The following is a 13,848-nucleotide window of genomic DNA, read 5'->3' as shown; positions in this document are numbered from 1 at the left end:
ATATACAACCGGAACTTCCAGTATCTATCATAAACAATAAATTGTATTATGATATATTTTAATATGGTTCTACCTCTAATATGTGGGCTAAGTGATGGAATAAGCTCAGTAAGTTAACAAACAATCCTGAATAAATTAGGCAAGATTTTAAAAGACAAAAGCCAAAGTTAAACTTTTAAACTCATAATTGGGAACCCAGATAAGTGGCTTGATTTTTTTTTTAAGAGCTAGGCACCCAACAGCTTCCATAAACTTTTGATATTCCTCAATGAACTGAACAGATGCTCTAAAGATTAATTGTGGCTTTTTTTAATAATCAAAAAGTTTTAGTATATACAAAATTATTGATAAGGAGTTCCGAGATTGCACGATTAAAGCAAAGCATCCATTCATAATTTCTAAAGCTTCTCTGGAAAAATGATTTAAAACAGGTGGTATTTTTTTCGGTTGAACCAGGAAAATGTCATTTTATGGTAACAAATTGTTCTGTAGAAATCCATCAATTTTGATAAAATTTTCAAAGGAAAAATTATGAAAGGATTGGAAAACAAAATGGCACACTTTAGTACTGACTTTCTCTCTTTCTGCTTAGAGTCTTCCATGATAATATTTTGTCATTATGAAAATATTTTGTTTCAGTAAAGTGGTTTCATTGTTTCCAAATTGAAATATTTTGGAACTTGCCTTGCACAAAAGCTGAGATTTTTGATTGTCCATCCAAATTCAAAGCAAAAACAAATTTTGCAAATGAAAATCTTCTGAGTCAGAAATTCCATTTTGTATCCATCTGTCCTATAGCTGAATTTCTGAACAATCCTGTAGGCAGCTCTTTATCCATTTAGTTCAGGGAACTTTGGGTGCAAACTTATCATGATTAATACAGAATAATTTACCCCCCAATTTACTCCAGAAAAAATTTACTCCATAGCAAGGAATGGACACATGACTGGCCTCCCAAGGTGGTGCTATTACAGCATCTTGTCACCAAGTAGAGAAGGTGTCAGTTTGCATTGAGTAAAATGACACCCAGCTTCAACAATGAAGTTGATCAGGGGAATGAATGTATAAGTGGTTCACTGGTATAACATATAGCAGCATAGAGTTATCCTTCACTTCCTGAGAACTAACTTTCTCTTGGAGTAGAGTGACTTACATCAGTAAAGCTGTCTATTGTGTGTCCACCCCACTTTTTCTAGAGTCCTGTCTCCACCTTTCGAGTATGGACTGCAAAGTTTTTCACTGAAAGGCTATACTAGTTAGGTAATGTAATCACTCTTTGAATATTTATTCCCATTCTACCAGCACTCTTGGACAACTTCCCTTAAATTTTATTGAGAACATTCTGAAAAGCAAAATCAAATAGCAATTAAAATAAAATCATGCATTTAAAATGATCAGATGATGTGGATTGGTAAGATCTTTACATAGGAGGAGTATATTGACTTCCAGATGTCCTAAGAACCTTATATATTGTAGTGACAGCTGTTACTGACCTAGGCCCTAATCTGGCGAAGTTCTTAAGTGTGAACTTAACTTTAAGCATATGAGTACTCCTATTAACTTCACTGGAACTAAACACCTGCTTAAGTGTTTGGTGGACTCAGTATTTTAAAAGGATCTACCACCATTCCAGCTGTTAATGTTATGGGTCACTTTTCAGGACTTAGAATTGATTTCCACGGTCCCTCCCGATCTAAATTCTGCTAGCGTATTGCTTGCATGTGGAAATGGACAGCGACTTAAGAATTAGATCTCAAATACAGGCCCCTTAGATGCAGCAGTAAAATTATCAAAACAAAACCAAAACAACCAAAAACCCTGAAGTAACTTTGCAACCTGGCTGCATGATTATTTGAAGAAGTGCTTCTTAAAAATGTATACCTTTCCTTAAATGAAATATCTTGCTATTCTGTCATCATGAATTTAAATTTAATAATACCCACCCCCCACCATCATTCTCTAATTGGTAAGTCCCAGATGTTCTGGAAAATTACATTTTCTGAACAGTTTCTTTTTTTCCCTACTTTTGCATAAAGGAACCTTCTGTTTACATTCAAAACATTTTACAACCTATAAAAGAACTCATGGTAAAGATTACTCTTGGTATTTTTGATTAGCTGAACGTATTTCCAACATAATCTATTGAAGTGATCGATAATGCAGAACCTCTAGATGCACTGTATATGTTTTGTAAACAATTTTCCATATATACCTTAGATTTATAACCGTACTTTATGGGATTCTGTATAGCAGGGGCAGCCAACCTGTGGCACAGCTGGCATGAGCAGCCTGTGTGTGCAGTACATGGCAGACTGGGGACGGGACAAGTGACACTGTGGCACATAAGGCAGGAAGCACAACTTGAAGGAAAGGATTGGGCAGGGAGCACAGGAAAGGAAGCAGAAAGAAGAGTAGCTGATCAGGCAGCGAGCACAGGCTGATCAAGCCGGGGAAGGGGATGGGAATGGCCGTTGGGGAGGGTGCAGAGCTAATCTGTGGCACACCTGCCAAAAAAGTTGGCCCCACTGCTCTACAGAATAGCAGCGCTAATGAGGAGTAAATGATTGTCTTAATGTGAACCAGCTATAAACTATAGCAAGTGAGGAAGAGGAGAAAATAAATGCTGGAAATCAGGTTTTCTGATATTTACAGTAAACGCAGCCACATGTAATGGCAAATCCTGACTCAAGGTACCAGTGAGTTGGCAACACTGAAGTATCAACCTGCAGGGAATTTCATGATGGTTTCCAGTGAAGTCAGCACAAAATTCTCATCGATTTCAACATACGGTTATCTTTCAGGGTCATTTGTTTTAGAAGAACTAGTTGATTATACTGGGCTGCTTGACTGGCCCATATTTGCCAGGTGAGTAATCAATTCCCAGAATGGCATTTCTGAAGGATTAGAAGACATCTAGCTGACAAACATGTTATTGAATCAGGTGTTTCGTGACAAAAACATAATTAAAGTGGTATTGTTCATTTACTGCAGATATTGCCAAGTATTCTGTCATCCTCTTTTACCTGTTTTTACTTTGAATTTTGACAAAGAAGAAGACAAAAAGAAAAAAAAAGGCACATGGAATCATTCTCAGCTGCTATAAATCCAGCAAAGCTCCATTACTTTCAGCTGAGCTACTCTGCCTGATATTAGCAGAGCCTTGGCCTAAGAATTTCTGTCCTGCATAACAAATCTGAACAAAGAGGTCAAGGAGACCAAGGGAAACCTAATTTTCTAAGTTCTTGTTCTTTATGCACTGCTTTTTTTGTAATTTAATCTCATACGCACCTATTAAAGACATATGCCGATAAAAAGGTCAAATGCTAAATTTGCATCCATTAACAGTGCCTCAAGTCACCTGGAAAAAGAACATCCAAACATGTCTAATCTCCTGACTTTTACAGCTGATCACAACTGTGCTGGATGAATCTCAGTTCAATTCAGAAGATTAAGTAATGTTATGCAATACTTCATCTCCCACTGTCTTTGCTCAGGAAAGCTTTGGCATTTTCTGACTTTTGAGTGCAATCACAGCATGAATTAATGTAGATATTTTTGTAATCAACTTTTAAAATGTTTGTATCGCAAATATTTATCTCATATTCCACGCCTTCATCTCCCAACATTATTGTGTCCCAGCCATTAAAATAATACTTTTGTGTATATCATAGAGAGAGGGAGGGAGAGAATGAGTAGACTCTTAACTTAAAACTAATTTCTGCAGTAGTAGATACCCTCAGTTCTTTCTGTAATTAAATGTGTTCGGCCTAATTATCTACTCCATTACACTGGCATAATGCTGGCATTACAAAAGGAAAAATATGGGAAAGGCCTAAAGTTTACTACTGAAAGGCTACAAATGCATCCAGATCCCATCTGAATGTTAATAATATGAAGTATGAAGGTTTCCATATGCTGGGTTTGCAAGTGAAGATGTCATATTGCAAAGGTTTCCTAAAAAGCCTAGATGCCTGATCTTGTGAAATGATGAAGATCTATTTTTTGGGAGTTACTAAATGCCTGCAGCTCCCAATGATCCTTCCAAAACTGGAGGAAAGTATAAAGAAGTAAATTTGTAGGCCGCCGGAGGAGGGTGAGCTAATCACTAGCAGCCAGAAGGGATTTGTTTAGAACAAATCATGTCAAACTAACTTGATTTCCTCCTTTGACAAAAGAACTACCGGTACTTGGGTGGAAGAAGGGAATGCAATAAACATAGTGTATCTGGACTTTAGTAAAGCTTTTTATAAAGTCCCCCCTCTCATAAGAAAATGGAAGAAGTGTGAGATATGTAAAATAACTACAAAGTGGATAGAAAATTGACTCAATAATAACAAGTAAAGGATAATTATAAATGGAACTATGTCAGAATGGCAGGAGGTTTTTGTAGTTTGTCCCAGGGGTATATCCTGGGTCCAATGCTATTTAAAATACGTATTAATTATTTGGATGCTGGAACAGAGACCTTCCTGATTACATTTGGAGATGACACAAAACTTTGCAATCCACACACACCTTGGAGGATAGGAGTAGAATTCATAAGGATCTTAAGGCACTGGAAAGCAGGGGAAGAGGCAAACGGATGAAGCTGATTGTAGACAACTGTAAGGTGCTTCACCAGGGGAGGAATAATCAGTGGGACAGACTGCCCCAGGAAGCTGTGGAATCTCCCACACGGAAGGTTTTTGAGAGGCTGATAGCTAAGCTGAGCACTGCCCAGGGATGGTTTAGAAGTAGCATTCCTGCAAGGGACTGGACCTTCCTTCTCATGTCCTTGTGACGGTATTAAGCAGAATTCATAGATTCACTGGGATTTGAGATGGCTATGCCATAAATGCTTCTGCTGTGACCTTAAACTTATGATCTTTAAGCTGTCAACTATGCACCTTATTGCCCTTGCCAACCCAGATGATCCTTGAGATTTCTGTGATTCTGAGAGGTGTTAATTCTTTTACAGGGATCCATTTTTCTGGAAATTCATAATCAATGATGCATTTAGCCACTGAGTTAAAAAAAATTCAGATTAATTGGTCTGGATCCATTGAAGGTATGACTGTTTATAGCAACTGAAAATCTGTTCCAATATCATGTCGTGATATCCTCTTAACCTGAGGAAGCTAATTGTTTTGCATTTTTTCTTTTAGGAATGATCTATTTTTTAATATCCATATCCTTTTCCCAATATTTTCTACTGATATTAAGCCATATTTCTGTGGCATATTTCTCAAGTGCCCAGAGTTCAAAATAACACTTGATATGTGTTAAAACTCCCATAGCTAAGTACTGACCTATATTGCAAATTATGAAGGCTTTTGTTTTCTTAAATAGCTGGCCGCTAGAGAAATTTAGGACTGAGTGAGCAGGAGTCATGTTGGTTTAACTCCAATAAAGCAGTCATGTGTAACTAATAGTGTATTATTAACACTGGGTGAAATTTTCAACTTTCAGCATCTTGATGAAAAACAGACAATAAAAATTGCTTGGTGACTTTTTCTAACCTTTGTAACATGTATTTTACTCACCAAGACCACTGCCTCTATTCTGAGTTCTCAGACAATGAAACAGGGAAATTACAAGCATGACATTCCCTGGAAAAAATGATTTTTTTTCCTTAAGAAAACTTTCATAGAATATTAAATTTGTTCATTCTCACATTTTAAATTCTAGCTGTTTCATTTTTTATGAAGAATTTCTCCCTCTATGAAGAATGTCTCAAAAGTTAATGTCTCATCAGGCAAAAGTTCTATGGTGCATGATGCATTGAAGTACATGTACATCACTGTAATGGGCTTGGTATATAAGCCAAGGTAAGCCTAACCTTTTATAAATAACATATATTAAAAATCACTTCTTTGATGCCCACAGGGAATTAAATGGCAATTTTCAATGCTTTACAATAATTAGTTAAATATCCAAATAAAAATCACGTTAAACCAGTCAGAAAAAAATAAAACATTGTTATAATCTCAAAACCGTCCCCCGCACCCAGATATGTTGAAATCAGCTGGAGTACTGCATCCAGTTCTGGGTGCCACACTTCAGAAGGGATGTGGACAACACGAAGAGGGTCCAGAGGAGGCCACCCGCATGATCCAGGGACAACATGACAGACCCTACAATGAGAGACTGCGGGACCTAAACCTGTTCAGCCTTCACAAGAAAAGGCCGAGGGGGAACCTGGTGACCATCTATAAACTCACTAGGGGGGACTAGAAGGGTCCCGCAGTCTTTCAATGTAGGGTCTGCCCTGTAGTCCTCAGATCATGCGGGTGGCCCTCCTCTGGACTCTTTCAATGTTGTCCGCATCCCTCCTGAAATGGGGGGCACAGAACTGGACGCAGTACTCCAGCTGTGGCCTGACCAGCATCGCATAGAGGGGGAGGATCACCTCCCTGGCTCTACTTAAGATGCACCTGTGGATGCACGACAAGGTCTGGTTAGCCCTGACAACTGAGACCTCGCATTGTCAGCCCATGTTCATCTTGAAGTCAATAATAACTCCAAGATCCCTTTCTGCCTCCATGCTCTCAAGAAGGGAGTTTCCCAGTCTATAAGTGTGCTGCCGGTTTCTACTGCCTAAGTGCAGCATCCTGCACTTGTCAGTATTGAAACGCATCCTGTTTATGTCAGCCCACTCCTGTAACCTATCCAGGTCTTGTTGCAATCTTTCCCTCCCTACTAGCGTGCTCACCTCACCCCAAATTTTGGTATCATCAGCGAATTTAAACAGATTGCATTTCACCCCATCGTCCAAATCGCTGATGAAGAAATTGAACAGCTCAGGCCCCAGGACCGAGCCCTGGGGACTCTCCTGCCAACTTCCCCCCAGGTCGAATATGACCCGTCCACCACCACCCTCTGAGTACGGCCCTTGAGCCAATCTGCAATCCATCTGACTATGTAGGCATTAATGCCACAGTCGCCTAGTTTTTTAATGAGGTTGGGGTGGGAGACGGTGTCAAAGGCCTTGCTGAAGTCTAGAAAGACTACGTCCACAGCAACACCTGCATCCATTGCCTTTGTGACCTGATCATAAAAGGCAATCAGGTCGGTCTGACAAGACCTGTCCCTAATGAAACAATTTTGTGACTGCCAGCCTTGGCCAAGTTTGAACTAGCGACACAGATTATTGTTGTTTAATGTTATTTAATTGTTATTTAATAGAACATAAAGAAATCCGAATATTATGAGTACCTCCATCACAGTTGCATCCAGGTACCTAATACATATCAGTAATGGTCTTTAGTAATAATAATGATGATCTCTTTATATTTTGGTAGCAACAATACAGAAAGTGCTATTCAAGCACTCAGGAAGATACCAGTCCAGTCTAGAGGATGGAAAGCTTACATGAAGATGATGAAGACAAATACAATTATCTTTCTAGCTGATCTCCATAGATAGACCCCCTACTTCTGCCTGCGTTCAAGTGCATGTCTAAATGTAGCTGCTTGCAGGGTGAAGGTCCTTCATCATATTCTCTTGCCTAGCCTGTATAAATGTGCTGAAGTAGTAATTCTCCTTGATTTATCCCTTATTAGTTGGCAGGTTTTATGGAAGAAGTGGGTCTTGAGGAGGGATTTGACCAATGAGAAGGTATTCCATGAATAAAGGAAACAAGGGAGAAGACACAAAAAGAAGTAATTGCACAGGCAGCTCTCAGAAAGGGCAGGGACATGAGAAAGGGAAGGAAGATACAAAAGTCAGTTTTAATAAATGTCTTGATTTCAACATATCTCGGGGGGAAGGTTTTGAGATCATAACAACGTTTTATTTTTTTCTGACTGGTTTAATGTGATTTTTATTTAGATATTTAACTAATTATTGTAAAGCACTGAAAATTGCTAATTGAAATTAAACATTTTAAAACAATTGAAATAAATATTTTGGCTGGACTGAGGCATTTGAAAAGCCTTTCAGTTTGTGAAATCTTTAAATATTTTTACCTTTCGTCTTGATTTGGTTGAAAAATGTTTTGAAACATCAAGTATTTTTTTGTGCAAAACTGTTTTCCACCCATCTGCACTTATGAATTATTCTGGACAAAGAGGTAGATAGATCTGGACACAATGTTGGAGAAGACCCAAGCTGGAGACATTTTAGGTTGTAAATATAAATTTCATTGGTTAAAGAGATGAAGTAGAAAAATCAGATGTGTTGGTAGCTGGAGAGACAGGAGTTGAGGAGATTTTTTCTTTCTTTCTTGCTGAGGATGAAGCAGATGATAGGGCACATCTACATGAGACACTAACTGCACAGTAGCTGAAAAATCAGAACACGGACGGTGCTAATATGCTACTGCGCAGTATTATTAGGCTACTGTGTAGTAGCATCACCTAAAAGACGTTCACTGGTGCTACTGCACAGTAACTCTGGTTACTATGCATTTATTTAGTACTTTCTAATACAAGTACTAAATAAATGTGTAGTAACGATTGCACAGTAGCATCTCATATAAATGTGTCTATGCAGTATTTTTCAGAGAATAATATAGAAGGGGTGGTAGGGAGAGAGAGACAATATCCAGTATTGTATGAACAGATAAAAAGAAGGGCTCCTCTGTCCCGAAGGAGATGACAATTTCTCACCAGAAGAGGAATTCTTAATTTAGGCTTTGAGCTGTGGACTATTTTAGATGATAGCAAGTTTTGTTTTGAGTTGTAAAACTCCTAATTTTTCAGTCAGTTTTTAATCTAAGAATAGACCCTGGTTGCAACAGTAAGTAGATTGTATCATAACTTCTAATGCCTCATTGAACATTGGAGCATATTTAATTTGTGTTTTTATTTATTATAGACTTATCTTTGTGACTTTAGCGAGAGCATTGTGTTAAACTGTATCATTCTTCATTCAGCAATATATTATCTGAAATGGTGGCTGAAGAAGTATATGGAGAAACCCTAAAAAAGATTCAACACATATTTGAGCAGTAGATTCTAAAATACAAATTTCCTATTCTTTTTCTTGTTCTTTCATGTCACACAATGTTAAGGAGCTCTTGACTATTGTAATGTTTGTATTGAGTGATTAGAGAGTGGGAATGGAAACTAGTCTATGTGTGTCCCCACTAGCCACCTAAGGCCAAATCTACTGCCAATTTAAATCAATAGAAAGGCTCCCATGATTTATAGATTCGTAGAGTCAGAAGGGACCTCAGTGGGCCATCTAGTCTGACCCCCTGCCCCTGGCAGGCAAGAAAAGAGTCACCAGACCTGGGGTCATGTGATCCCAGCCAGGTGCCTGTCCAGTCTCCTCTTGAAGACCCCCAAGGATGGGGTGAGCACTACCTCCCCTGGTAGCCCATTCCAGATTCTGGTAACCCTGATGGTGAAGAACTTTCTCCTAATGTCCAGCCTGAACCTTCTCTCTAGTAGCTTATGGCCATTGTTCCTTGTCATTCCAGGGAGTGCCCTGGTGAACAGATTGTCGCCTACTTCATGTTACTCTCCCCTTATGAATCTGTACACCACCACAAGGTCCCCTCTCAGCCTTCTCTTGGAGAGGCTGAAGAGTTTATGGTTCCTTAGCCTTTCCTCATAGGGCCTTCCCTGCAGGCCTCTAATCAGGCGAGTGGCTCTTCTTTGTACCCTCTCCAGGTTGTCCACATCTCGCTTGAACTGCAGTGTCCAGAACTGGACACAATACTTCAACTGCAGTCTGACCAGTGCCGCATAGAGGGGGAGAATCACTTCCCTGAACCTGTTTGTGAAGCACCTACTGATGCACGACAAGGTGTGATTGGCTCTGCCAACTGCTTCATCACATTGGCGACTCATGTTCATCCTGGAGTCAACTGTGATTCCAAGATCTTCTTCTGCCTCAGTGAAGCTGAGAAGGTCGCCCCCCAGCCTGTAGGTATGATGGCAGTTCTTCCTCCCTAGGTGCAGCACCTTCTACTTGTCCTTATTGAATTGCATCCTGTTGCTCTCTGCCCACTTCCCCAGCCTGTCTAGGTCAGCCTGGATCTGGTTCCTCCTCTCCAGGGTGTTAGCTGCACCCCATAATTTTGTGTTGTTCATGAATTTGGACAGGGTGCTTCCCTCTACCTCATGCAGGTCACTGATGAAGATATTGAACAGCACCAGCCCCAGAACTGAGCCCTGAGGGACTCGACTGCCCACATCTTTCCAGGTTGACACCGACCCACCCACTACCATGCTCTGAGTGTGACCCTTGAATAAATTTGCTACCCAGTCTACTGTGTAATTATCCAGGGCAAACCCCCTCAGTTTATTTATAACAATGGTATGGAATACCTTGTCAAAGGCCTTCTTGAAGTCCAGGTAGATAACATCTACCTCAACTCCTGCATCTAAACAATTGGTGGCCTTGTCATAAAAGGAAACTAGGTTAGTCAGGCAGGACCTGCCTGCTAAAAACCCATGTTGGTTACCCCTCTGCATCACATTAGCCAGCGGGCTCCTTGATAATTTTTGCTAGGATTTTCCCAGGGATAGAGGTAAGGCTGACTGGTCTATAGTTTCCCTGGTCCTCCTTCCTCCCCTTCTTAAAGATTGGGATGACATTAGCCCTCTTCCAATCCTCTGGAACCTGACCTGAGCACCATGAGTGCTCATATATACTTGCCAGTGGATCAGCTATAACCCCCACTAATTCTTTCATTACCTGTGGGTGGAGTCCCTCCAGTCCTGGTGATTTGATTATGTCCAGTCCCTCTAAGTATCTTTTTACCATGTCAGTACTGACTGTTTGTTGGCTGATGTTCCCTTTGTTGGTGTCTGTGATGTATGTTGAGGGTTTGTCTAGATTCCCATTTAAAAAGACAGAGGCAAAAAACTCATTGAAGAACTCTGCCTTGCCCCCTTTCCTCTGCCATGGGATTGAGTCACTCTGAGCCCAAAGAATGGTTTCCTTGAGGACTGTCCACCCATCCTGGACCCTCAACGCATCCACATTCTTAGCTTCTTGCACCCTGCTAACCAATTCCCTGAGTCTATTGAAATCAACTTTTTTAAAGTTCAGCACCCTTGCCCTGCTGGGTATAATGCCTGCCCTTTGCTGAATAGTGAATTTAATCATTTGGTGATTGCTGTCCCCTAAGTTGCCTTGAATCTGCAGGTCCTAGCTGTGGTCAGATCAGAATGTTACAGTCCATCGAGGACCAAATAAGATGAGTCACTTGTAGCATTGCACTGGCAAGACATTTTGCAGCGGGGGTGTGGGTTGGTTCTGAACAGATCTAGTCAGCAATGTAGCAAAGCCCAGGGCACAGGGGCAGTAGCAACTCCTTGTTGAGCACATTTCCTGCCAGCTTCCCACAATAATGGCTGGCAGCAGCCATGCCTTGCCTCTCTGCCCAAGTTTGGTGCCTGGGGTGGTTGCCTTTCTCTAGTTTTGTCACTGGATCTAGTTACTAGGTACTTTATTACAGAGAAAATTGCATTCATACTAAAGGAAAATTCTTTTCTATCATTTCTAGGAAGAACTCAGCTGCTGGCCACCAGGTCCTGTGTTACCATTATTGGCAATGAGAGATAACTAGCCAGGTTGGTTGGAAGTTGGGTAGAAGACTGGGCAGGGTGTCACCATAGAGAATAACTGGTTCAGAGAGGAATAAGCTTTTGTAGGTGACATATTACTTCATCATGGCATCTGATGAGGTAGTCTGTCACCTACCCAAACTTATGCCACTTTGAATCAGTGGGGGCCAACCATTTTTTGGCAGATGTGCCATAATTTAATCCTGCACCCTCCCAGGTCGTGTCTCCATGTGAAATTAATACAACATAAAATCCGGTGCTGTTCATGCTGGAGTTTATTGCTCCTGGATACCCAGGATTGCAGCATGTTGAGCTGGGGCAGAGGAGCCCCAACTGCCAGGTGCCCAGGGGGTCTGCCTGCCAGCCCGGGCTGCTCTGACCCAAATCAGAGTGCTGCAGAGATGCTGGCTGGAACATAAGAGTGCTACAGTGCAGGGCTAGCTGGCAGAAAGCCCTGCACTGTAGCACCCTTGTGCCTCAGGCAGCCCCAGCCAGCCTCTACACGTGCATTGGAGCAGAGTAAATAACTCTGCCATAGGATAGTACTTGTATTAGGTAGTAGTATCCTATGATGGAGTTGACTAGTTTAGTCTGGCCTAATAGCGCCCGGGTATAAATGCTGATACTTTACTGTGGAGCTAAATAGTCAGTTCTGCAGTAAATGTCAAGTGTAGATTCACCTCCTGAGTGCTACTTTGATCCCCTTCGTCCTGACTCGGTGGCTGAATCTCTGAATCTGAATCAAATTGGAACCTTACGAATCGATTCAGAGAGATTTGGAAAGATTTGGTGATTCGGACAGACACAGCTTTAAATGTTTTTTCTACATATCTCTATGTAGCAGGTGGCTCGTGAATGCCGTGATGTTGGGGCATATAGAGTGTCCCACAGAAGCGCAGGGGGATCCCCTGAATGCTCAGCAGCAGAACCAGAAGTACTTCTGGGTCCACGGGGGAGCACACTGGGGCTCCTTGCTGTGCCCTCCTGGCTTGGTGACTGTTGCCTTCTGAGTCTGGGAAGGAACCTGTGACCCCCCTGCAGCCCTCTGTGGCTCCAAAAGCCACTGTAATGAAAGAGCCCACAGCATCTCATGTATTCAGCATCCCATGCTTCAAAATGGCAGTGGGGGCACTTTAAATTTTGTTCAATGAGCTTTACTTAAAGTGCCCCTGCCGACATTTTGAAGCATGGGGATGCTGAATACATGTGACATGGAGGCTGCTGGAGCATGGTAATTAGCACGCTTCAGCAGGCTTGATTAATCAAGTCTTTTTCAACATGTACTAATTAACAGACATTGGAGCAGATGTCCAGGGTGTGTTTATGTGCCCAGTATCGCTGCCCCATGTAAACATAACATTTTAGTAATGTGGCTATATTAGCAGATACTGAATATTATTTATTTCTCTGAATGGTCCTTTTCCTATCTTGTCATTTTCATGTGCGCATGCATGCAAAATAACCTGGATCAGCTAAATATACTTCTCACAGTTTTGCCCATAATTCAGTTCTGTCTTAAACAATGTATTTGATCTCTACAAATATGAATCCTTTTTTTTTTTGCAACAGTCCTCCTGGCTCTTGCTTTCAACAGTCATAAAAGCCAGCTCCAACCTTGGGGACTATGAAGAGTAGAGACATCTAGCATACTCTACATTGAAAAGAAGTCGAGATCTCATTTTGAGGACACATGCAATTTCTTGAAAATGACTGCCTATTTTACAGTAGCATTGAATAATGGCTTTCATGATGGTATGTAGCCCCACATAGGGCTAGTTCTTATGCATTACCATAATATCTGGAGCTTTTAATAGACATCTTAAGGGCTTTGCTATCTTTGGCAGGATCCTGGTGGTTTGGCACAGAAAGTAAGCTGTAATAATGATATCAGTTCCCTTTTCTTCCCTGAAACACCATGTTACCTAGAATACATGAAAATCTGGCAGAAGCCTACAGTTTCTTCCCTGAATCCCTTTCACACCATCTGCCTGAGTGTGCTAGAATCCACTGGAATGTCTTTACAAGGTGTCAAAACTCCAGGAACTCTACTCCATTTGACAACTAAAAAGGAAAGAATAAAGTTATCCTGGGAGTCCTAGAACAGAGAGGATTCTGAGGCTTGTCTGTCCCAGTTACAAAGGGGCACTTTAAACAACAACCAAGGGTGTTGTTTAGCTTCCTAAGGTGCATTCACTCTCGAAGGCTGAAGAGATAGGCAATATCCAGAATAGACCAAAGTGAAATAAAATATATTAAATCCCATAACTAGTCTTGTTTCTAACTATAATTTCTTCATGTGTATCCCTTACTGTGATAGTGGGGAGTCCCCAGGCAAGTAGCCTCAGGG

General features: G+C 41.0%; 1 long non-coding RNA gene across 1 annotated transcript; it reads left to right on the top strand.

Moving 5' to 3' along the window:
• Positions 1–5,709: 5,709 nt before the first annotated feature.
• On the top strand, positions 5,710–13,196 carry LOC149868033 (uncharacterized). The gene is made up of 4 exons (XR_016440944.1): positions 5,710–5,807; positions 9,597–9,855; positions 11,441–11,507; positions 13,071–13,196. It is a non-coding gene; the product is annotated as an uncharacterized LOC149868033 (long non-coding RNA).
• The last annotated feature ends 652 nt before the right edge of the window (positions 13,197–13,848 follow it).

This window comes from Crocodylus siamensis, chromosome 3 (assembly GCF_052110815.1).
Source record: "Crocodylus siamensis isolate JL-2025a chromosome 3, ASM5211081v1, whole genome shotgun sequence".
Taxonomy (NCBI): Eukaryota; Metazoa; Chordata; order Crocodylia; family Crocodylidae; genus Crocodylus; species Crocodylus siamensis.
This window is presented reverse-complemented; position numbering and strand designations above follow the sequence as displayed.